This window comes from Labrus mixtus, chromosome 6 (assembly GCF_963584025.1).
Source record: "Labrus mixtus chromosome 6, fLabMix1.1, whole genome shotgun sequence".
NCBI lineage: Eukaryota > Metazoa > Chordata > Actinopteri > Labriformes > Labridae > Labrus > Labrus mixtus.
The window spans coordinates 32,737,374-32,757,373 of NC_083617.1; the positions used below are offsets into that span (position 1 = coordinate 32,737,374).

At 42.1% G+C, this 20,000-nt stretch overlaps 22 non-coding genes and 8 pseudogenes across 22 annotated transcripts; all 30 read right to left on the reverse strand.

The window, feature by feature from the left end:
- Positions 1 to 6,055: 6,055 nt before the first annotated feature.
- Positions 6,056 to 6,164, reverse strand: LOC132976671 (5S ribosomal RNA; annotated as a pseudogene).
- Positions 6,165 to 6,285: 121 nt separating this feature from the next.
- LOC132976556 (5S ribosomal RNA) lies at positions 6,286 to 6,404 on the reverse strand. The gene has a single exon (XR_009673690.1). It is a non-coding gene; the product is annotated as a 5S ribosomal RNA (ribosomal RNA).
- A 122-nt stretch (positions 6,405 to 6,526) lies between these two features.
- LOC132976364 (5S ribosomal RNA) lies at positions 6,527 to 6,645 on the reverse strand. The gene has a single exon (XR_009673509.1). It is a non-coding gene; the product is annotated as a 5S ribosomal RNA (ribosomal RNA).
- Positions 6,646 to 6,767: 122 nt separating this feature from the next.
- On the reverse strand, positions 6,768 to 6,876 carry LOC132976684 (5S ribosomal RNA; annotated as a pseudogene).
- Positions 6,877 to 6,997: 121 nt separating this feature from the next.
- LOC132976714 (5S ribosomal RNA) lies at positions 6,998 to 7,106 on the reverse strand (annotated as a pseudogene).
- A 122-nt stretch (positions 7,107 to 7,228) lies between these two features.
- On the reverse strand, positions 7,229 to 7,347 carry LOC132976488 (5S ribosomal RNA). Its single transcript, XR_009673627.1, has one exon. It is a non-coding gene; the product is annotated as a 5S ribosomal RNA (ribosomal RNA).
- A 121-nt stretch (positions 7,348 to 7,468) lies between these two features.
- Positions 7,469 to 7,587, reverse strand: LOC132976367 (5S ribosomal RNA). Its single transcript, XR_009673512.1, has one exon. It is a non-coding gene; the product is annotated as a 5S ribosomal RNA (ribosomal RNA).
- A 122-nt stretch (positions 7,588 to 7,709) lies between these two features.
- LOC132976470 (5S ribosomal RNA) lies at positions 7,710 to 7,828 on the reverse strand. The gene has a single exon (XR_009673609.1). It is a non-coding gene; the product is annotated as a 5S ribosomal RNA (ribosomal RNA).
- A 121-nt stretch (positions 7,829 to 7,949) lies between these two features.
- On the reverse strand, positions 7,950 to 8,068 carry LOC132976334 (5S ribosomal RNA). The gene has a single exon (XR_009673481.1). It is a non-coding gene; the product is annotated as a 5S ribosomal RNA (ribosomal RNA).
- Positions 8,069 to 8,190: 122 nt separating this feature from the next.
- Positions 8,191 to 8,309, reverse strand: LOC132976383 (5S ribosomal RNA). Its single transcript, XR_009673526.1, has one exon. It is a non-coding gene; the product is annotated as a 5S ribosomal RNA (ribosomal RNA).
- Positions 8,310 to 8,431: 122 nt separating this feature from the next.
- LOC132976471 (5S ribosomal RNA) lies at positions 8,432 to 8,550 on the reverse strand. The gene has a single exon (XR_009673610.1). It is a non-coding gene; the product is annotated as a 5S ribosomal RNA (ribosomal RNA).
- A 121-nt stretch (positions 8,551 to 8,671) lies between these two features.
- On the reverse strand, positions 8,672 to 8,790 carry LOC132976395 (5S ribosomal RNA). The gene has a single exon (XR_009673538.1). It is a non-coding gene; the product is annotated as a 5S ribosomal RNA (ribosomal RNA).
- A 122-nt stretch (positions 8,791 to 8,912) lies between these two features.
- On the reverse strand, positions 8,913 to 9,031 carry LOC132976384 (5S ribosomal RNA). Its single transcript, XR_009673527.1, has one exon. It is a non-coding gene; the product is annotated as a 5S ribosomal RNA (ribosomal RNA).
- A 122-nt stretch (positions 9,032 to 9,153) lies between these two features.
- Positions 9,154 to 9,272, reverse strand: LOC132976221 (5S ribosomal RNA). Its single transcript, XR_009673382.1, has one exon. It is a non-coding gene; the product is annotated as a 5S ribosomal RNA (ribosomal RNA).
- Positions 9,273 to 9,393: 121 nt separating this feature from the next.
- On the reverse strand, positions 9,394 to 9,512 carry LOC132976440 (5S ribosomal RNA). The gene has a single exon (XR_009673580.1). It is a non-coding gene; the product is annotated as a 5S ribosomal RNA (ribosomal RNA).
- Positions 9,513 to 9,635: 123 nt separating this feature from the next.
- LOC132976422 (5S ribosomal RNA) lies at positions 9,636 to 9,754 on the reverse strand. Its single transcript, XR_009673563.1, has one exon. It is a non-coding gene; the product is annotated as a 5S ribosomal RNA (ribosomal RNA).
- Positions 9,755 to 9,875: 121 nt separating this feature from the next.
- LOC132976427 (5S ribosomal RNA) lies at positions 9,876 to 9,994 on the reverse strand. Its single transcript, XR_009673568.1, has one exon. It is a non-coding gene; the product is annotated as a 5S ribosomal RNA (ribosomal RNA).
- Positions 9,995 to 10,119: 125 nt separating this feature from the next.
- LOC132976586 (5S ribosomal RNA) lies at positions 10,120 to 10,238 on the reverse strand. The gene has a single exon (XR_009673717.1). It is a non-coding gene; the product is annotated as a 5S ribosomal RNA (ribosomal RNA).
- Positions 10,239 to 10,819: 581 nt separating this feature from the next.
- LOC132976151 (5S ribosomal RNA) lies at positions 10,820 to 10,938 on the reverse strand. Its single transcript, XR_009673375.1, has one exon. It is a non-coding gene; the product is annotated as a 5S ribosomal RNA (ribosomal RNA).
- Positions 10,939 to 11,057: 119 nt separating this feature from the next.
- Positions 11,058 to 11,176, reverse strand: LOC132976482 (5S ribosomal RNA). Its single transcript, XR_009673621.1, has one exon. It is a non-coding gene; the product is annotated as a 5S ribosomal RNA (ribosomal RNA).
- A 123-nt stretch (positions 11,177 to 11,299) lies between these two features.
- On the reverse strand, positions 11,300 to 11,408 carry LOC132976155 (5S ribosomal RNA; annotated as a pseudogene).
- Positions 11,409 to 11,530: 122 nt separating this feature from the next.
- On the reverse strand, positions 11,531 to 11,649 carry LOC132976505 (5S ribosomal RNA). The gene has a single exon (XR_009673643.1). It is a non-coding gene; the product is annotated as a 5S ribosomal RNA (ribosomal RNA).
- A 123-nt stretch (positions 11,650 to 11,772) lies between these two features.
- Positions 11,773 to 11,881, reverse strand: LOC132976131 (5S ribosomal RNA; annotated as a pseudogene).
- A 123-nt stretch (positions 11,882 to 12,004) lies between these two features.
- On the reverse strand, positions 12,005 to 12,123 carry LOC132976542 (5S ribosomal RNA). The gene has a single exon (XR_009673678.1). It is a non-coding gene; the product is annotated as a 5S ribosomal RNA (ribosomal RNA).
- A 122-nt stretch (positions 12,124 to 12,245) lies between these two features.
- On the reverse strand, positions 12,246 to 12,364 carry LOC132976343 (5S ribosomal RNA). Its single transcript, XR_009673490.1, has one exon. It is a non-coding gene; the product is annotated as a 5S ribosomal RNA (ribosomal RNA).
- Positions 12,365 to 12,485: 121 nt separating this feature from the next.
- LOC132976628 (5S ribosomal RNA) lies at positions 12,486 to 12,604 on the reverse strand (annotated as a pseudogene).
- Positions 12,605 to 12,725: 121 nt separating this feature from the next.
- On the reverse strand, positions 12,726 to 12,844 carry LOC132976273 (5S ribosomal RNA). Its single transcript, XR_009673422.1, has one exon. It is a non-coding gene; the product is annotated as a 5S ribosomal RNA (ribosomal RNA).
- A 122-nt stretch (positions 12,845 to 12,966) lies between these two features.
- LOC132976489 (5S ribosomal RNA) lies at positions 12,967 to 13,085 on the reverse strand. Its single transcript, XR_009673628.1, has one exon. It is a non-coding gene; the product is annotated as a 5S ribosomal RNA (ribosomal RNA).
- Positions 13,086 to 13,207: 122 nt separating this feature from the next.
- Positions 13,208 to 13,317, reverse strand: LOC132976133 (5S ribosomal RNA; annotated as a pseudogene).
- Positions 13,318 to 19,595: 6,278 nt separating this feature from the next.
- On the reverse strand, positions 19,596 to 19,714 carry LOC132976124 (5S ribosomal RNA; annotated as a pseudogene).
- Between the last annotated feature and the right edge of the window lie 286 nt (positions 19,715 to 20,000).

Here is a 20,000-nt window from a genome sequence, read left to right on the forward strand (position 1 = left end):
TTTTAATCTTTTATTATCAAAATTACAAAAACATTTATAATTCTTTCACATCATTTACAACAAATGCTATTACAATACATACACCCTCTAAATTAAACCTCCCCTCTGACGCAAACGGCACCCTAAAAACAATAAAAACATAGCATCAGGAAAAAAAACTCAAACCACCCCTGATACCCCCAACTCATGACAACTCTTCTGAGTCCCTCCCCCAAAGCAAACACCCCTCTGAAAACAAACCACAAAAACATACAAAAACCCCACAGTATTCTCAAAAAACCACTGAGAAAAAAAAACCACCAAATCAAATCACCCATTTTCCCCATGACCAAAAAAGAAGCCCTCGTACCAAAAAAACAAAAACAAAATAATTTAGACATCCCACATAATTCCCTCCTCATTTACTCTACACACATTCGCACCTTCCACAAACATTCTCACAAACTCACTCTCATTCGCTATGTACAACAATTTAAGATGTGCTTTCCATTCATTCACAAACATTCTCCACACATTCATTTTCTTACTTTCATAGAGTGCATAATTCCTTCTGTTAAAAACCGCTTTTCTTGCAAAAGCCAAAATTATATTCATTACATTGTGATTTTTTTGTTTTGTTCCCACCCCCAACAACACCGACAATTCCCACCCCCTTTCATTCCAACACTCATTCTTACTGCATTTCCCCAACATTTCTCTTATTTTTCCCCAAAAATAAACCAATTCCCCACACGTAACAAACAAATGTATTAAATCCTCATCCGTACTTTCACATACACAACACTTTCTTTCATACCTCTCCTTATGGATCTGATGCAGGACGATGCAGGTGAAGATCCTCCTGTGCCTCAGTTTGAAATCTAGGTCAAATATTGCATGTGGTGTATGCGGAATGTTAATGTTCTTCCATATCATGTTGCTTGTTATGTCCGGGTATGTGTCTGTCCATTTTACTTCGGATGTGGGTTTCTGTATTCTATGTGTGATTGCGCACCTATACCAAATTTTTGTAGTGACATCTGTAATGTTGTGTTTCTTCTCCCCTAGGCACAGGGAGATCCCCCCCACATCGTCCCGCATCACTCCCTCATTCTCTTTGATTAATTTTTCCCATTCGCTCGACAAAGACAATTTTACATTTGCAAACACTCTCTCAATCACATCCTTTCTGCACACACACCCTTTATTTTTTAAACCCCTCACCACCATTTGTAAATCAAAATCCCCCCCACAGTTCAGTAAATCCCTTATTCTAATATATCCCGCTTTCGACATAGCTTCACACTTAATTACCCTCTCCCCATTTTTAAAATACGGGCTCGAGAGGAAGGGCAGTCGTAGCACTGACCCTCTCGTTCCGCACTCTGGTACAGTCCAGGATGAAACCTGATACCACGCACTGAGTACTTCCTGGAAAAACCGTGGCAAGTGTTTAAATGAATCCGGGTTATTGATCTGGTACAGGTTGTCCTCGTTGTAGAGTCCAAAACTGCACAGATATTGTTTGAAGTGGTTTTTCCAAACTACGTTCCGGTTCTGGTCCATAAATTTGCCTATCAATTTGACTCTTAGTGCTACTTTTTTTGTAAGTAAATCAATCAAAGCTAGCCCCCCCTGATCTTTAGCCCCTATTATTGTTTTGTGAGCTATACTCGCTGCTTTGTTTTTCCAAATAAAGTCCCTAATGGTCTTTGAAATCTCCTTAAAGGCCCAGTCCGGAAGCGTACAAGTACTCAGCGCATGATTCACTTTGGACAACACGAGAGCATTTGTTACGGCTACCCTTCCTCTCAACAATAGACCCCTCGCTTTCCACAAATTCAATGTTTTTTTAATTTTACCCACCACCTCTTTCCATGTTACATCATCACATTCATTCTCATTTTTCCCCATATTCACTCCCAACACTTTTCTTCTCTCACACACCGTTTTAAATCCCCACTTATTAACTAGATTGGATTCCTTACCTAGTAACATAATTTCTGACTTATTTTCATTTACTTTTGCCCCAGATGCTCTTTCATAAGTTTGTACATGTTTTAATATCAATTCTATATCCTCCTCTCCTTTTACCATTATATTCACGTCATCTGCATACTGTATTATTTTTACGTTTTCCTTACCTATACCTTTTATGTTTACGTCTTCCGATATCAGTGCTGCCAGCGGCTCTGCTACCAAGCTGTACAACAGCGCTGACATCGGACATCCTTGTCTCACTGACCTTGATATTTTAAAAGAATCAGTTAGTTCCCCGTTACATTTTATCTTGCTTTCCGCTCCTGTATACAACATATTTATCCATTCTCTCATTCTCTCCCCGAATCCAAACTTCTCTAACACCTTCCCCATGAACCCGTGATCTACTCTGTCAAAAGCTTTATTTAAATCAATCCCTAGCCATATTCCCCCCTCCCCTTCCATATCCCTGACCGTCTGTTTTATTGAAATGATTGAGTCTGCTATGTCTCTGTTTGGTATACTGTATGATTGTGTTTGTTCTATGATTGTTCCTATTACCTCCCTGATTCTATTGGCTATTGTTTTCGCTATGATTTTGTAGTCTGTGTTGAGTAGGCTGATTGGTCTGTAGTTGTCCAGATTTTTATTGTCCCCCTTGTTTTTGTAAAAAATAGTAACCACCCCTTCCCCTAAACTTTTTGGTATATGTTTCACTTTTTCCATATATTTACTCAATTTGTTCACCAAGGGCACCAGCTGCTCTTTGAAAGCTTGGTAGAATTCCGCAGTTAGGCCATCGCTCCCAGGACTTTTGTTTTTGTTTAACCCCTCTAAAGCACTTCTGATTTCTCCCTCTGTAAACTCACAATCACACCACATTTTATCGTCCTCGCTTAGTTTTTTCTTTAAGGCACCCAAAGCTCTGTTCACACTCACGCTATCACACTCCTGTCTCGAAAACAGGCTTTCATAATAGCCCTTTACTATTTCTAAAATTCCCTTTTTATCTGTCACACTTTTACCTGCTTCATTTAATAATTCGTTTATTTCTGTTCTTTTTTGTTTTTGTTTTTCCAGACCTAAAAAAAAGGCTGTACTCCTCTCCCCCTCATACATATATTGTATTTTACTCCTAATGGCTGCACCCCTACTCTTTTTAAGTTCAATCACTCCCAACTGTTCTTTTAAATGTATGTATTTTTCGACATCTACATTATCTACACTGTCAAGCGATGCTATTTCCTCACTTAGTTGTTTTCTCAAATTCTCTTCCTTTCTATTTTCTCTCCACTTTTTCTCTTTACTATAATTGATACACTTTTTTTTTATTCTGACTTTTACGCTATCCCACCACACATTCATATCTTCACTCTCATTCCACTCATATCCCACATCATTCAACAATCTTTCCATACTTTTCACAAACATTCCATCATCCAGCAAGCTTGCATTAAAGCACCATATCCCTCCTTTACGTACATTCGTTTCTTTTCTAAACGTGATTTCTATTCCAGCGTGATCGCTCCACATATTAGTTTTATATTCAACTTCTTTAATCCACCTCACTACCTCGCATGTCACCAAAGCATAATCTATTCTAGATTGTTTTAATCTATTCAGTACAATTTGTCTCCTGGAGAACACCCTCTCCCATGGATGTAGCAATCTCCAAATATCAATGCATTGTTTCGTTATCATTATATCTTTAAGTGTCCCCCTGCTCACATCCCCCTTAAACACATTATTTTTTGACACATCGGTGGGTGTCATCGCCACATTAAAGTCACCGATTATTATACAATTCCTTTCCCACCATTTGCTTATTGCAATGAAGAATGTTTTCCTTTCTTTTTCTCCATTCGGTGCATATATATTTATGATTCTTATATTTTTCGTTTCATACACACAGTCTATTACTATTATTCTTCCTTCTTTGTCTCCATAAACCAAATTTACCCCTGTTACCCGACCCGTTTTGACTAAAACCGCCACTCCTCTCGCCCTCGACGTGCCATTGGAGCAGAAAATATGGCCCACAAAGTCTTTTTTTATGTCTTCCACCAGGGAATCATCCCACCTGGTCTCCTGCAGGCACAAAACGTCATTCTGCAAGGAAAGAATCAGATGTCTTTTTTCTTTGTTCCTTAGTCCATTCACGTTTATCGAAAATAAATTAAAGGCCATTATCATAAAAATAAAAACAAAAAAAACGGATTTACAGGGGTTATTGTCAGTCATTATTTGTCCTTACATTTCAATTTTTTCACCAACTTTTTTCGTTGTCCAAGACTTAGTCTTTTTTGCGCACTCGCCAGTTCACTCACATCCATTTCGCTGTCCGTTTCATTGGGACTGGTGCTTTTACCCGTATTATTTAGCGTGATTTTTCTCCCTCCCGCCTGTCCAACACCACTCTCAGGCATCTCCCTCCCCTCTGTGCTCATGCTTACCCCCGGGTCTTCTGCCACGTCCCTTCCGTCTCCTTTTTTCCCTCTCTCGCTCGTTTTTCGCTGCTTCTGCTGTCCTCCCTCTCCAGCCAGCTCCGGCGTCTCCAGCTCGCACTCTGACGCCCGTTCTCCTCCGCTCTCTCCGCTCTGCTCCATTTCTCCGTCACTGTTCTCGTCTTCTCTGATCTCCTTCCTGCTTGCTCCGATCACCTCCTTCTCCTCCGCCTCCTCCTCGTACACCTCCTCCGCCTCGTCTTCATCCTCGTACACCTCCTCCACCTCGTTCTTGCTTTCCTCTCCGTTCTCACACTCACATTCATTTTCTCTTTTTTTACAGTTTGTGCATTTTGTGCTGTTCGCGCTGCACTCTCGCGCAAAGTGTCCCTGCACCCCACAGTTGTGGCACATAAATTCTGGACACTCTCTCAGGATGTGTCCCGGCTGGATGCACATCCTGCACACTTTTTGTTGTCTATCATGTATTACTCTAAAGTATTCGTTCCCCATCACAGTGTTAAACTTTGTGGAGTAAGGGAGTGACTGTACCTGGTCATTAAATCTGACCCGGACAAACCTCGTTCCGTCAGCTATCATTGTTCCAGGCCACATTCTGCGTTTTATTGGTGATGTCGGTTTCACTCCCCATCCCGTCAGCTTCCAAACTATTTCTTCATCTGTGATATACGCTGGCAGGTTTAAAAAAGACACCACCAGCTCATCATTATTTAGTTCTCTCGCCACGACTCTGGTCTCTCCGATTTTAAATCCATCCAGCAGCCTTTCCTTTCCTTTAATGTTGCTCACCGTCACCTCCAGTTTTTCAGGTCCCAGGGTTCTGCACGCCAGCAGGCCCCCACAGATCATTTTTATGTTGCTCATGACGTGATTTAGAGGAACTTTGTCTCCCACCATTTCAATGTTTAGTGTTAGTTTTCTCTCAAAAGACACTTTTGCTTCCTCTTTTTCTGCTCTCTCGCCACCTCTCCCATTCTCTGCATGCGGAGCAATCAGCCCGCCGCTCCTCTCTCTTCCTCTCTCTCCGTCATCCATTCCGTTCCCTGTTTCATTTGCCGTTTTCATCCGTCCTTTTTGTCCGTCGTTCTTCTCGTTGTCGTTTAATCCATTCCTCTGTTTCAGTGCCATGTTTGTTTGTTCACGTTGTTGTCCGTTCTCTTTTCCTTTTTCCATCTCTCCAGTCCGTGGTCCTGTCATCTTTGTGATCCGTCCGTGTGAGTTTGCTCGCGACATACGAGCAAACATTCACAAAAAAACAAAAATTCTTCACAAAATTGTTGAAAAAAAACAGGAAGAAAAGGTGAAAAGAAAAACGATCCCCCTAACAGTCAGTGACTGCTGGGGGACATTCACTCACAATCTGAGGTATTTAAATGAATCCAAAACGCATCCAAAAAAGAAACAAATTAGTCCAGCTGTCCTGCTCAGTACTGACACGTCAGCTCTCCTTCAGCACCACACAAACTCTGACAGCAAAAGGGGCGTGTTCAGGGTGGTATGGCCGTAAGCTGTTATTGTGTGCAGAAAGGGGCCTTTTAAAGATGTCATGCCCTTGATTCTGGCTGAATTTTTGGACATGTGAATATGTCTCTATATGATAAAAAAAAAACATATGATCAAAAAAATGAAAAAGCTTACAGCACCTGGTATTCCCAGGCGGTCTCCCATCCAAGTACTAACCAGGCCTGACCTTGCTTAGCTTCCGAGATCGGGCGTGTTCAGGGTGGTATGGCCGTAAGCCATTATTGTGTGCAGACAGGGGCCTTTTAAAGATGTCATGCCCTTGATTCTGGCTGAATTTTTGGACATGTGAATATGTCTCTATATGATAAAAAAAAACATATCATCAAAAAAATGAAAAAGCTTACAGCACCTGGTATTCCCAGGCGGTCTCCCATCCAAGTACTAACCAGGCCCGACCCTGCTTAGCTTCCGAGATCGGACGAGATCGGGCGTGTTCAGGGTGGTATGGCCATAAGCCATTATTGTGTGCAGAAAGGGGCCTTTTAAAGATGTCATGCCCTTGATTCTGGCTGAATTTTTGGACATGTGAATATGTCTCTATATGAAAAAAAAAAAACATATGATCAAAAAAATGAAAAAGCTTATAGCACCTGGTATTCCCAGGCGGTCTCCCATCCAAGTACTAACCAGGCCCGACCCTGCTTAGCTTCCGAGATCGGACGAGATCGGGCATGTTCAGGGTGGTATGGCCATAAGTCATTATTGTGTGAAGAAAGGGGCCTTTTAAAGATGTCATGCCCTTGATTCTGGCTGAATTTTTGGACATGTGAATATGTCTCTATATGAAAAAAAAAAAACATATGATCAAAAAAATGAAAAAGCTTACAGCACCTGGTATTCCCAGGCGGTCTCCCATCCAAGTACTAACCAGGCCTGACCTTGCTTAGCTTCCGAGATCGGGCGTGTTCAGGGTTGTATGGCCGTAAGCCATTATTGTGTGCAGACAGGGGCCTTTTAAAGATGTCATGCCCTTGATTCTGGCTGAATTTTTGGACATGTGAATATGTCTCTATATGATAAAAAAAACATATGATCAAAAAAAATGAAAAAGCTTATAGCACCTGGTATTCCCAGGCGGTCTCCCATCCAAGTACTAACCAGGCCCGACCCTGCTTAGCTTCTGAGATCGGGCGTGTTCAGGGTGGTTTGGCCGTAAGCCATTATTGTATGCAGAAAGGCGCCTTTTAAAGATGTCATGCCCTTGATTCTGGCTGAATTTTTGGACATGTGAATATGTCTCTATATGATAAAAAAAAAACATATGATCAAAAAAATGAAAAAACTTACAGCACCTGGTATTCCCAGGCGGTCTCCCATCCAAGTACTAACCAGGCCCTACCTGGCTTAGCTTCCGAGATCGGACGAGATCAGGCGTGTTCAGGGTGGTATGGCTGTAAGCCATTATTGTGTGCAGAGAGGGGCCTTTTAAAGATGTCTTGCCCTTGATTCTGGCTGAATTTTTGGACATGTGAATATGTCTCTATATGATAAAAAAAACATATGATCAAAAAAAATGAAAAAGCTTACAGCACCTGGTATTCCCAGGATGTCTCCCATCCAAGTACTAACCAGGCCCGACCCTGCTTAGCTTCCGAGATCAGACGAGATCGGGCGTGTTCAGGGTGGTATGGCCGTAAGCCATTATTGTGTGCAGAAAGGGGCCTTTTAAAGATGTCATGCCCTTGATTCTGGCTGAATTTTTGGACATGTGAATATGTCTCTATATGATAAAAAAAAACATATGATCAAACAAAATGAAAAAGCTTACAGCACCTGGTATTCCCAGGCGGTCTCCCATCCAAGTACTAACCAGACCCGACCCTGCTTAGCTTCTGAGATCAGACGAGATCGGGCATGTTCAGGGTGGTATGGCCGTAAGCCATTATTGTGTGCAGAAAGGGGCCTTTTAAAGATGTCATGCCCTTGATTCTGGCTGAATTTTTGGACATGTGAATATGTCTCTATATGATAAAAAAAAATATATGATCAAAAAAATGAAAAAGCTTACAGCACCTGGTATTCCTAGGCGGTCTCCCATCCAAGTACTAACCAGGCCCGACCCTGCATAGCTTCCGAGATCGGACGAGATCGGGTGTGTTCAGGGTGGTATGGCCGTAAGCCATTATTGTGTGCAGAAAGGGGCCTTTTAAAGATGTCATGCCCTTGATTCTGGCTAAATTTTTGGACATGTGAATATGTCTCTATATGATAAAAAAAACACATATGATCAAAAAAATGAAAAAGCTTACAGCGTCTGGTATTCCCAGGCGGTCTCCCATCCAAGTACTAACCAGGCCCGACCCTGCTTAGCTTCCGAGATCGGACGAGATCGGGCGTGTTCAGGGTGGTATGGCCGTAAGCCATTATTGTGTGCAGACAGGGGCCTTTTAAAGATGTCATGCCCTTGATTCTGGCTGAATTTTTGGACATGTGAATATGTCTCTATATGATAAAAAAAAACATATGATCAAACAAAATGAAAAAGCTTACAGCACCTGGTATTCCCAGGCGGTCTCCCATCCAAGTACTAACCAGACCCGACCCTGCTTAGCTTCTGAGATCAGACGAGATCGGGCATGTTCAGGGTGGTATGGCCGTAAGCCATTATTGTGTGCAGAAAGGGGCCTTTTAAAGATGTCATGCCCTTGATTCTGGCTGAATTTTTGGACATGTGAATATGTCTCTATATGATAAAAAAAAATATATGATCAAAAAAATGAAAAAGCTTACAGCACCTGGTATTCCTAGGCGGTCTCCCATCCAAGTACTAACCAGGCCCGACCCTGCATAGCTTCCGAGATCGGACGAGATCGGGCGTGTTCAGGGTGGTATGGCCGTAAGCCATTATTGTGTGCAGAAAGGGGCCTTTTAAAGATGTCATGCCCTTGATTCTGGCTAAATTTTTGGACATGTGAATATGTCTCTATATGATAAAAAAAACACATATGATCAAAAAAATGAAAAAGCTTACAGCGTCTGGTATTCCCAGGCGGTCTCCCATCCAAGTACTAACCAGGCCCGACCCTGCTTAGCTTCCGAGATCGGACGAGATCGGGCGTGTTCAGGGTGGTATGGCCGTAAGCCATTATTGTGTGCAGACAGGGGCCTTTTAAAGATGTTATGCCCTTGATTCTGGCTGAATTTTTGGACATGTGAATATGTCTCTATATGATAAAAAAAAAACATATGATCAAAAAAATGAAAAAACTTACAGCACCTGGTATTCCCAGGCGGTCTCCCATCCAAGTACTAACCAGGCCCTACCCTGCTTAGCTTCCGAGATCGGATGAGATCAGGCGTGTTCAGGGTGGTATGGCCGTAAGCCATTATTGTGTGCAGAGAGGGGCCTTTTAAAGATGTCATGCCCTTGATTCTGGCTGAATTTTTGGACATGTGAATATGTCTCTGTATGATAAAAAAAACACATGATCAAAAAAAATGAAAAAGCTTACAGCACCTGGTATTCCCAGGCGGTCTCCCATCCAAGTACTAACCAGGCCCGACCCTGCTTAGCTTCCGAGATCGGACGTGATCGGGCGTGTTCAGGGTGGTATGGCCGTAAGCCATTATTGTGTGCAGAAAGGGGCCTTTTAAAGATGTCATGCCCTTGATTCTGGCTGAATTTTTGGACATGTGAATATGTCTCTATATGATAAAAAAAAAACATATGATCAAACAAAATGAAAAAGCTTACAGCACCTGGTATTCCCAGGCGGTCTCCCATCCAAGTACTAACCAGGCCCCACCCTGCTTAGCTTCTAAGATCGGACGAGATCGGGCGTGTTCAGGGTGGTATGGCCGTAAGCCATTATTGTGTGCAGGAACGGGCCTTTTAAAGATGTCATGCCCTTGATTCTGGCTGAATTTTTGGACATGTGAATATGTCTCTATATGATAGAAAAAAACATATGATCAAAAAAATGAAAAAGCTTACAGCACCTGGTATTCCCAGGTGGTCTCCCATCCAAGTACTAACCAGGCCCGATCCTGCATAGCTTCCGAGATCGGACGAGATCGGGCGTGTTCAGGGTGGTATGGCCGTAAGCCATTATTGTGTGCAGAAAGGGGCCTTTTAAAGATGTCATGCCCTTGATTCTGGCTAAATTTTTGGACATGTGAATATGTCTCTATATGATAAAACAAAAAAAACATATGATCAAAAAAATGAAAAAGCTTACAGCATCTGGTATTCCCAGGCGGTCTCCCATCCAAGTACTAACCAGGCACGACCCTACTTAGTTTCCGAGATCGGACGAGATCGGGCGTGTTAAGGGTGGTATGGCCGTAAGCTGTTATTGTGTGCAGAAAGGGGCCTTTTAAAGATGTCATGCCCTTGATTCTGGCTGAATTTTTGGACATGTGAATATGTCTCTCTATGATAAAAAAAAACATATGATCAAAAAAATGAAAAAGCTTACAGCACCTGGTATTCCTAGGCGGTCTCCCATCCAAGTATTAACCAGGCCCGACCCTGCTTTGCTTCTGAGATCGGTCGAGTTCAGGGTGGTATGGACGTAAGGCATTATTGTGTGCAGAAAGGGGCCTTTTAAAGATGTCATGCCCTTGATTCTGGCTGAATTTTTGGACATGTGAATATGTCTCTCTATGATTAAAAAAAACATATGATCAAAAAAATGAAAAAGCTTACAGCACCTGGTATTCCTAGGCGGTCTCCCGTCCAAGTATTAACCAGGCCCGACCCTGCTTAGCTTCTGAGATCGGACGAGATCAGGGTGGTATGGACGTAAGGGATTATTGTGTGCAGAAAGGGGCCTTTTAAAGATATCATGCCCTTGATTCTGGCTGAATTTTTGGACATGTGAATATGTCTCTATATGATAAAAAAAAACATATGATCAAAAAAATGAAAAAGCTTACAGCACCTGGTATTCCCAGGCGGTCTCCCATCCAAGTACTAACCAGGCCCGACCCTGCTTAGCTTCCGAGATCGGACGAGATCAGGCGTGTTCAGGGTGGTATGGCCGTAAGCCATTATTGTGTGCAGAGAGGGGCCTTTTAAAGATGTCATGCCCTTGATTCTGGCTGAATTTTTGGACATGTGAATATGTCTCTATATGATAAAAAAAAACATGATCAAAAAAATGAAAAAGCTTACAGCACCTGGTATTCCCAGGCGGTCTCCCATCCAAGTACTAACCAGGCACGACCCTGCTTAGCTTCTGAGATCGAACGAGATCGGGCGTGTTCAGGGTGGTATGGCCGTAAGCCATTATTGTCTGCAGACAGGGGCCTTTTAAAGATGTCATGCCCTTGATTCTGGCTGAATTTTTGGACATGTGAATATGTCTCTCTATGATAAAAAAAAAACATATGATCAAAAAAATAAAAAAAGCTTACAGCGTCTGGTATTCCCAGGCGGTCTCCCATCCAAGTACTAACCAGGCCCGACCCTGCTTAGCTTCCAAGATCGGACGAGTTCAGGGTGGTTTGGCCGTAAGCCATTATTGTGTGCAGAAAGGGGCCTTTTAAAGATGTCATGCCCTTGATTCTGGCTGAATTTTTGGACATGTGAATATGTCTCTATATGATAAAAAAAAAACATATGATCAAAAAAATGAAAAAACTCACAGCACCTGGTATTCCCAGGCGGTCTCCCATCCAAGTACTAACCAGGTCCTACCCTGCTTAGCTTCCGAGATCGGACTAGATCAGGCGTGTTCAGGGTGGTATGGCCGTAAGCCATTATTGTGTGCAGACAGGGGCCTTTTAAAGATGTCATGCCCTTGATTCTGGCTGAATTTTTGGACATGTGAATATGTCTCTATATGATCAAAAAAAAACATATGATCAAAAAAAATGAAAAAGCTTACAGCACCTGGTATTCCCAGGCGGTCTCCCATACAAGTACTAACCAGGCCCAACCCTGCTTAGCTTCCGAGATCGGACGAGTACAGGGTGGTATGGACGTAAGGCATTATTGTGTGCAGAAAGGGGCCTTTTAAAGATGTCATGCCCTTGATTCTGGCTGAATATTTGGACATGTGAATATGTCTCTCTATGATAAAAAAAAAACATATGATCAAAAAAATAAAAAAAGCTTACAGCGTCTGGTATTCCCAGGCGGTCTCCCATCCAAGTACTAACCAGGCCCGACCCTGCTTAGCTTCCAAGATCGGACGAGAGCGGGCGTGTTCAGGGTGGTATGGCCGTAAGCCATTGTTGTATGCAGAAAGGGGCCTTTTAAAGATGTCATGCCCTTGATTCTGGCTGAATTTTTGGACATGTGAATATGTCTCTATATGATAAAAAAAAAACATATGATCAAAAAAATGAAAAAACTTACAGCACCTGGTATTCCCAGGCGGTCTCCCACCCAAGTACTAACCAGGCCCTACCCTGCTTAGCTTCCGAGATCGGACGAGATCAGGCGTGTTCAGGGTGGTATGGCCATAAGCCATTATTGTGTGCAGAGAGGGGCCTTTTAAAGATGTCATGCCCTTGATTCTGGCTGAATTTTTGGACATGTGAATATGTCTCTATATGATAAAAAAAACATATGATCAAAAAAAATGAAAAAGCTTACAGCGTCTGGTATTCCCAGGCGGTCTCCCATCCAAGTACTAACCAGGCACGACCCTACTTAGTTTCCGAGATCAGACGAGATCGGGCGTGTTAAGGGTGGTATGGCCGTAAGCCGTTATTGTGTGCAGAAAGGGGCCTTTTAAAGATGTCATGCCCTTGATTCTGGCTGAATTTTTGGACATGTGAATATGTCTTTATATGATAAAAAAAAACATATGATCAAATAAATGAAAACGCTTACAGCACCTGGTATTCCAAGGTGGTCTCCCATCCAAGTACTAACCAGGCCCAACCCTGCTTAGCTTCCGAGATCGAACGAGATCGGGCGTGTTCAGGGTGGTATGGCCGTAAGCCATTATTGTGTGCAGACAGGGGCCTTTTAAAGATGTCATGCCCTTGATTCTGGCTGAATTTTTGGACATGTGAATATGTCTCTATATGATAAAAAAAAAACATATGATCAAAAAAATGAAAAAGCTTACAGCACCTGGTATTCCCAGGCGGTCTCCCATCCAAGTACTAACCAGGCCCGACCCTGCTTAGCTTCCTGGATCGGACGAGATCGGGCGTGTTCAGGGTGGTATGGCTGTAAGCCATTACTGTGTGCAGAAAGGGGCCTTTTAAAGATGTCATGCCCTTGATTCTGGCTGAATTTTTGGACATGTGAATATGTCTCTATATGATAAAAAAAAAACATATGATCAAAAAAATGAAAAAGCTTACAGCACCTGGTATTCCCAGGCGGTCTCCCATCCAAGTACTAACCAGGCACGAACCCTGCTTAGCTTCCGAAATCGGACGTGTTCAGGGTGGTATGGCTGTAAGCCATTATTGTGTGCAGAAAGGGGCCTTTTAAAGATGTCATGCTCTTGATTCTGGCTGAATTTTTGGACATGTGAATATGTCTCTATATGATAAAAAAAAACATATGATCAAAAAAATGAAAAAGCTTACATCACCTGGTATTCCCAGGCGGTCTCCCATCCAAGTACTAACCAGGCCCGACACTGCTTAGCTTAAGAGATCAGACGAGATAGGCCGTGTTTTTTTTTTTTATCTTTTATTATCAAAATTACAAAAACATTTATAATTCTTTCACATCATTTACAACAAATGCTATTACAATACATACACCCTCTAAATTAAACCTCCCCTCTGACGCAAACGGCACCCTAAAAACAATAAAAACATAGCATCAGGAAAAAAAACTCAAACCACTCCTGATACCCCCAACTCATGACAACTCTTCTGAGTCCCTCCCCCAAAGCAAACACCCCTCTGAAAACAAACCACAAAAACATACAAAAACCCCACAGTATTCTCAAAAAACCACTGAGAAAAAAAAAAACACCAAATCAAATCACCCATTTTCCCATGACCAAAAAAGAAGCCCTCGTACCAAAAAAACAAAAACAAAATAATTTAGACATCCCACATAATTCCCTCCTCATTTACTCTACACACATTCGCACCTTCCACAAACATTCTCACAAACTCACTCTCATTCGCTATGTACAACAATTTAAGATGTGCTTTCCATTCATTCACAAACATTCTCCACACATTCATTTTCTTACTTTCATACAGTGCATAATTCCTTCTGTTAAAAACCGCTTTTCTTGCAAAAGCCAAAATTATATTCATTACATTGTGATTTTTTTGTTTTGTTCCCACCCCCAACAACACCGACAATTCCCACCCCCTTTCATTCCAACACTCATTCTTACTGCATTTCCCCAACATTTCTCTTATTTTTCCCCAAAAATAAACCAATTCCCCACACGTAACAAACAAATGTATTAAATCCTCATCCGTACTTTCACATACACAACACTTTCTTTCATACCTCTCCTTATGGATCTGATGCAGGACGATGCAGGTGAAGATCCTCCTGTGCCTCAGTTTGAAATCTAGGTCAAATATTGCATGTGGTGTATGCGGAATGTTAATGTTCTTCCATATCATGTTGCTTGTTATGTCCGGGTATGTGTCTGTCCATTTTACTTCGGATGTGGGTTTCTGTATTCTATGTGTGATTGCGCACCTATACCAAATTTTTGTAGTGACATCTGTAATGTTGTGTTTCTTCTCCCCTAGGCACAGGGAGATCCCCCCCACATCGTCCTGCATCACTCCCTCCTTCTCTTTGATTAATTTTTCCCATTCGCTCGACAAAGACAATTTTACATTTGCAAACACTCTCTCAATCACATCCTTTCTGCACACACACCCTTTATTTTTTAAACCCCTCACCACCATTTGTAAATCAAAATCCCCCCCACAGTTCAGTAAATCCCTTATTCTAATATATCCCGCTTTCGACATAGCTTCACACTTAATTACCCTCTCCCCATTTTTAAAATACGGGCTCGAGAGGAAGGGCAGTCGTAGCACTGACCCTCTCGTTCCGCACTCTGGTACAGTCCAGGATGAAACCTGATACCACGCACTGAGTACTTCCTGGAAAAACCGTGGCAAGTGTTTAAATGAATCCGGGTTATTGATCTGGTACAGGTTGTCCTCGTTGTAGAGTCCAAAACTGCACAGATATTGTTTGAAGTGGTTTTTCCAAACTACGTTCCGGTTCTGGTCCATAAATTTGCCTATCAATTTGACTCTTAGTGCTACTTTTTTTGTAAGTAAATCAATCAAAGCTAGCCCCCCCTGATCTTTAGCCCCTATTATTGTTTTGTGAGCTATACTCGCTGCTTTGTTTTTCCAAATAAAGTCCCTAATGGTCTTTGAAATCTCCTTAAAGGCCCAGTCCGGAAGCGTACAAGTACTCAGCGCATGATTCACTTTGGACAACACGAGAGCATTTGTTACGGCTACCCTTCCTCTCAACAATAGACCCCTCGCTTTCCACAAATTCAATGTTTTTTTAATTTTACCCACCACCTCTTTCCATGTTACATCATCACATTCATTCTCATTTTTCCCCATATTCACTCCCAACACTTTTCTTCTCTCACACACCGTTTTAAATCCCCACTTATTAACTAGATTGGATTCCTTACCTAGTAACATAATTTCTGACTTATTTTCATTTACTTTTGCCCCAGATGCTCTTTCATAAGTTTGTACATGTTTTAATATCAATTCTATATCCTCCTCTCCTTTTACCATTATATTCACGTCATCTGCATACTGTATTATTTTTACGTTTTCCTTACCTATACCTTTTATGTTTACGTCTTCCGATATCAGTGCTGCCAGCGGCTCTGCTACCAAGCTGTACAACAGCGCTGACATCGGACATCCTTGTCTCACTGACCTTGATATTTTAAAAGAATCAGTTAGTTCCCCGTTACATTTTATCTTGCTTTCCGCTCCTGTATACAACATATTTATCCATTCTCTCATTCTCTCCCCGAATCCAAACTTCTCTAACACCTTCCCCATGAACCCGTGATCTACTCTGTCAAAAGCTTTATTTAAATCAATCCCTAGCCATATTCCCCCCTCCCCTTCCATATCCCTGACCGTCTGTTTTATTGAAATGATTGAGTCTGCTATGTCTCTGTTTGGTATACTGTATGATTGTGTTTGTTCTATGATTGTTCCTATTACCTCCCTGATTCTATTGGCTATTGTTTTCGCTATGATTTTGTAGTCTGTGTTGAGTAGGCTGATTGGTCTGTAGTTGTCCAGATTTTTATTGTCCCCCTTGTTTTTGTAAAAAATAGTAACCACCCCTTCCCCTAAACTTTTTGGTATATGTTTCACTTTTTCCATATATTTACTCAATTTGTTCACCAAGGGCACCAGCTGCTCTTTGAAAGCTTGGTAGAATTCCGCAGTTAGGCCATCGCTCCCAGGACTTTTGTTTTTGTTTAACCCCTCTAAAGCACTTCTGATTTCTCCCTCTGTAAACTCACAATCACACCACATTTTATCGTCCTCGCTTAGTTTTTTCTTTAAGGCACCCAAAGCTCTGTTCACACTCACGCTATCACACTCCTGTCTCGAAAACAGGCTTTCATAATAGCCCTTTACTATTTCTAAAATTCCCTTTTTATCTGTCACACTTTTACCTGCTTCATTTAATAATTCGTTTATTTCTGTTCTTTTTTGTTTTTGTTTTTCCAGACCTAAAAAAAAGGCTGTACTCCTCTCCCCCTCATACATATATTGTATTTTACTCCTAATGGCTGCACCCCTACTCTTTTTAAGTTCAATCACTCCCAACTGTTCTTTTAAATGTATGTATTTTTCGACATCTACATTATCTACACTGTCAAGCGATGCTATTTCCTCACTTAGTTGTTTTCTCAAATTCTCTTCCTTTCTATTTTCTCTCCACTTTTTCTCTTTACTATAATTGATACACTTTTTTTTAATTCTGACTTTTACACTATCCCACCACACATTCATATCTTCACTCTCATTCCACTCATATCCCACATCATTCAACAATCTTTCCATACTTTTCACAAACATTCCATCATCCAGCAAGCTTGCATTAAAGCACCATATCCCTCCTTTACGTACATTCGTTTCTTTTCTAAACGTGATTTCTATTCCAGCGTGATCGCTCCACATATTAGTTTTATATTCAACTTCTTTAATCCACCTCACTACCTCGCATGTCACCAAAGCATAATCTATTCTAGATTGTTTTAATCTATTCAGTACAATTTGTCTCCTGGAGAACACCCTCTCCCATGGATGTAGCAATCTCCAAATATCAATGCATTGTTTCGTTATCATTATATCTTTAAGTGTCCCCCTGCTCACATCCCCCTTAAACACATTATTTTTTGACACATCGGTGGGTGTCATCGCCACATTAAAGTCACCGATTATTATACAATTCCTTTCCCACCATTTGCTTATTGCAATGAAGAATGTTTTCCTTTCTTTTTCTCCATTCGGTGCATATATATTTATGATTCTTATATTTTTCGTTTCATACACACAGTCTATTACTATTATTCTTCCTTCTTTGTCTCCATAAACCAAATTTACCCCTGTTACCCGACCCGTTTTGACTAAAACCGCCACTCCTCTCGCCCTCGACGTGCCATTGGAGCAGAAAATATGGCCCACAAAGTCTTTTTTTATGTCTTCCACCAGGGAATCATCCCACCTGGTCTCCTGCAGGCACAAAACGTCATTCTGCAAGGAAAGAATCGCATGTCTTTTTTCTTTGTTCCTTAGTCCATTCACGTTTATCGAAAATAAATTAAAGGCCATTATCATAAAAATAAAAACAAAAAAAACGGATTTACAGGGGTTATTGTCAGTCATTATTTGTCCTTACATTTCAATTTTTTCACCAACTTTTTTCGTTGTCCAAGACTTAGTCTTTTTTGCGCACTCGCCAGTTCACTCACATCCATTTCGCTGTCCGTTTCATTGGGACTGGTGCTTTTACCCGTATTATTTAGCGTGATTTTTCTCCCTCCCGCCTGTCCAACACCACTCTCAGGCATCTCCCTCCCCTCTGTGCTCATGCTTACCCCCGGGTCTTCTGCCACGTCCCTTCCGTCTCCTTTTTTCCCTCTCTCCACAAAGTTTAACACTGTGATGGGGAACGAATACTTTAGAGTAATACATGATAGACAACAAAAAGTGTGCAGGATGTGCATCCAGCCGGGACACATCCTGAGAGAGTGTCCAGAATTTATGTGCCACAACTGTGGGGTGCAGGGACACTTTGCGCGAGAGTGCAGCGCGAACAGCACAAAATGCACAAACTGTAAAAAAAGAGAAAATGAATGTGAGTGTGAGAACGGAGAGGAAAGCAAGAACGAGGTGGAGGAGGTGTACGAGGATGAAGACGAGGCGGAGGAGGTGTACGAGGAGGAGGCGGAGGAGAAGGAGGTGATCGGAGCAAGCAGGAAGGAGATCAGAGAAGACGAGAACAGTGACGGAGAAATGGAGCAGAGCGGAGAGAGCGGAGGAGAACGGGCGTCAGAGTGCGAGCTGGAGACGCCGGAGCTGGCTGGAGAGGGAGGACAGCAGAAGCAGCGAAAAACGAGCGAGTAAGGGAGTGACTGTACCTGGTCATTAAATCTGACCCGGACAAACCTCGTTCCGTCAGCTATCATTGTTCCAGGCCACATTCTGCGTTTTATTAGTGATGTCGGTTTCACTCCCCATCCCGTCAGCTTCCAAACTATTTCTTCATCTGTGATATACGCTGGCAGGTTTAAAAAAGACACCACCAGCTCATCATTATTTAGTTCTCTCGCCACGACTCTGGTCTCTCCGATTTTAAATCCATCCAGCAGCCTTTCCTTTCCTTTAATGTTGCTCACCGTCACCTCCAGTTTTTCAGGTCCCAGGGTTCTGCACGCCAGCAGGCCCCCACAGATCATTTTTATGTTGCTCATGACGTGATTTAGAGGAACTTTGTCTCCCACCATTTCAATGTTTAGTGTTAGTTTTCTCTCAAAAGACACTTTTGCTTCCTCTTTTTCTGCTCTCTCGCCACCTCTCCCATTCTCTGCATGCGGAGCAATCAGCCCTCCGCTCCTCTCTCTTCCTCTCTCTCCGTCATCCATTCCGTTCCCTGTTTCATTTGCCGTTTTCATCCGTCCTTTTTGTCCGTCGTTCTTCTCGTTGTCGTTTAATCCATTCCTTTGTTTCAGTGCCATGTTTGTTTGTTCACGTTGTTGTCCGTTCTCTTTTCCTTTTTCCATCTCTCCAGTCCGTGGTCCTGTCATCTTTGTGATCCGTCCGTGTGAGTTTGCTCGCGACATACGAGCAAACATTCACGAAAAACAAAAATTCTTCACAAAATTGTGGAAAAAAAACAGGAAAAAAAGATGAAAAGAAAAACGATCCCCCTAACAGTCAGTGACTGCTGGGGGACATTCACTCACAATCTGAGGTATTTAAATAAATCCAAAGCGCATCCAAAAAACAAACAAATTAGTCCAGCTGTCCTGCTCAGTACTGACACGTCAGCTCTCCTTCAGCACCACACAAACTCTGACAGCAAAAGGGGCGTGTTCAGGGTGGTATGGCCGTAAGCCATTATTGTGTGCAGAAAGGGGCCTTTTAAAGATGTCATGCCCTTGATTCTGGCTAAATTTTTGGACATGTGAATATGTCTCTATATGATAAAAAAAAACCATATGATCAAAAAAATGAAAAAGCTTACAGCGTCTGGTATTCCCAGGCAGTCTCCCATCCAAGTACTAACCAGGCACGACCCTACTTAGTTTCCTAGATCGGACGAGAACGGGCATGTTAAGGGTGGTATGGCCGTAAGCCATTATTGTGTGCAGACAGGGGCCTTTTAAAGATCTCATGCCCTTGATTCTGGCTGAATTTTTGGACATGTGAATATGTCTCTATATGATAAAAAAAGAACATATGATCAAAAAAAATGAAAAAGCTTACAGCACCTGGTATTCCCAGGCGGTCTCCCATCCAAGTACTAACCAGGCCAGACGCTGCTTAGCTTCCGAGATCGGACAAGTTCAGGGTGGTATGTCCTTAAGCCATTATTGTGTGCAGAAAGGGGCCTTTTAAAGATGTCATGCCCTTGATTCTGGC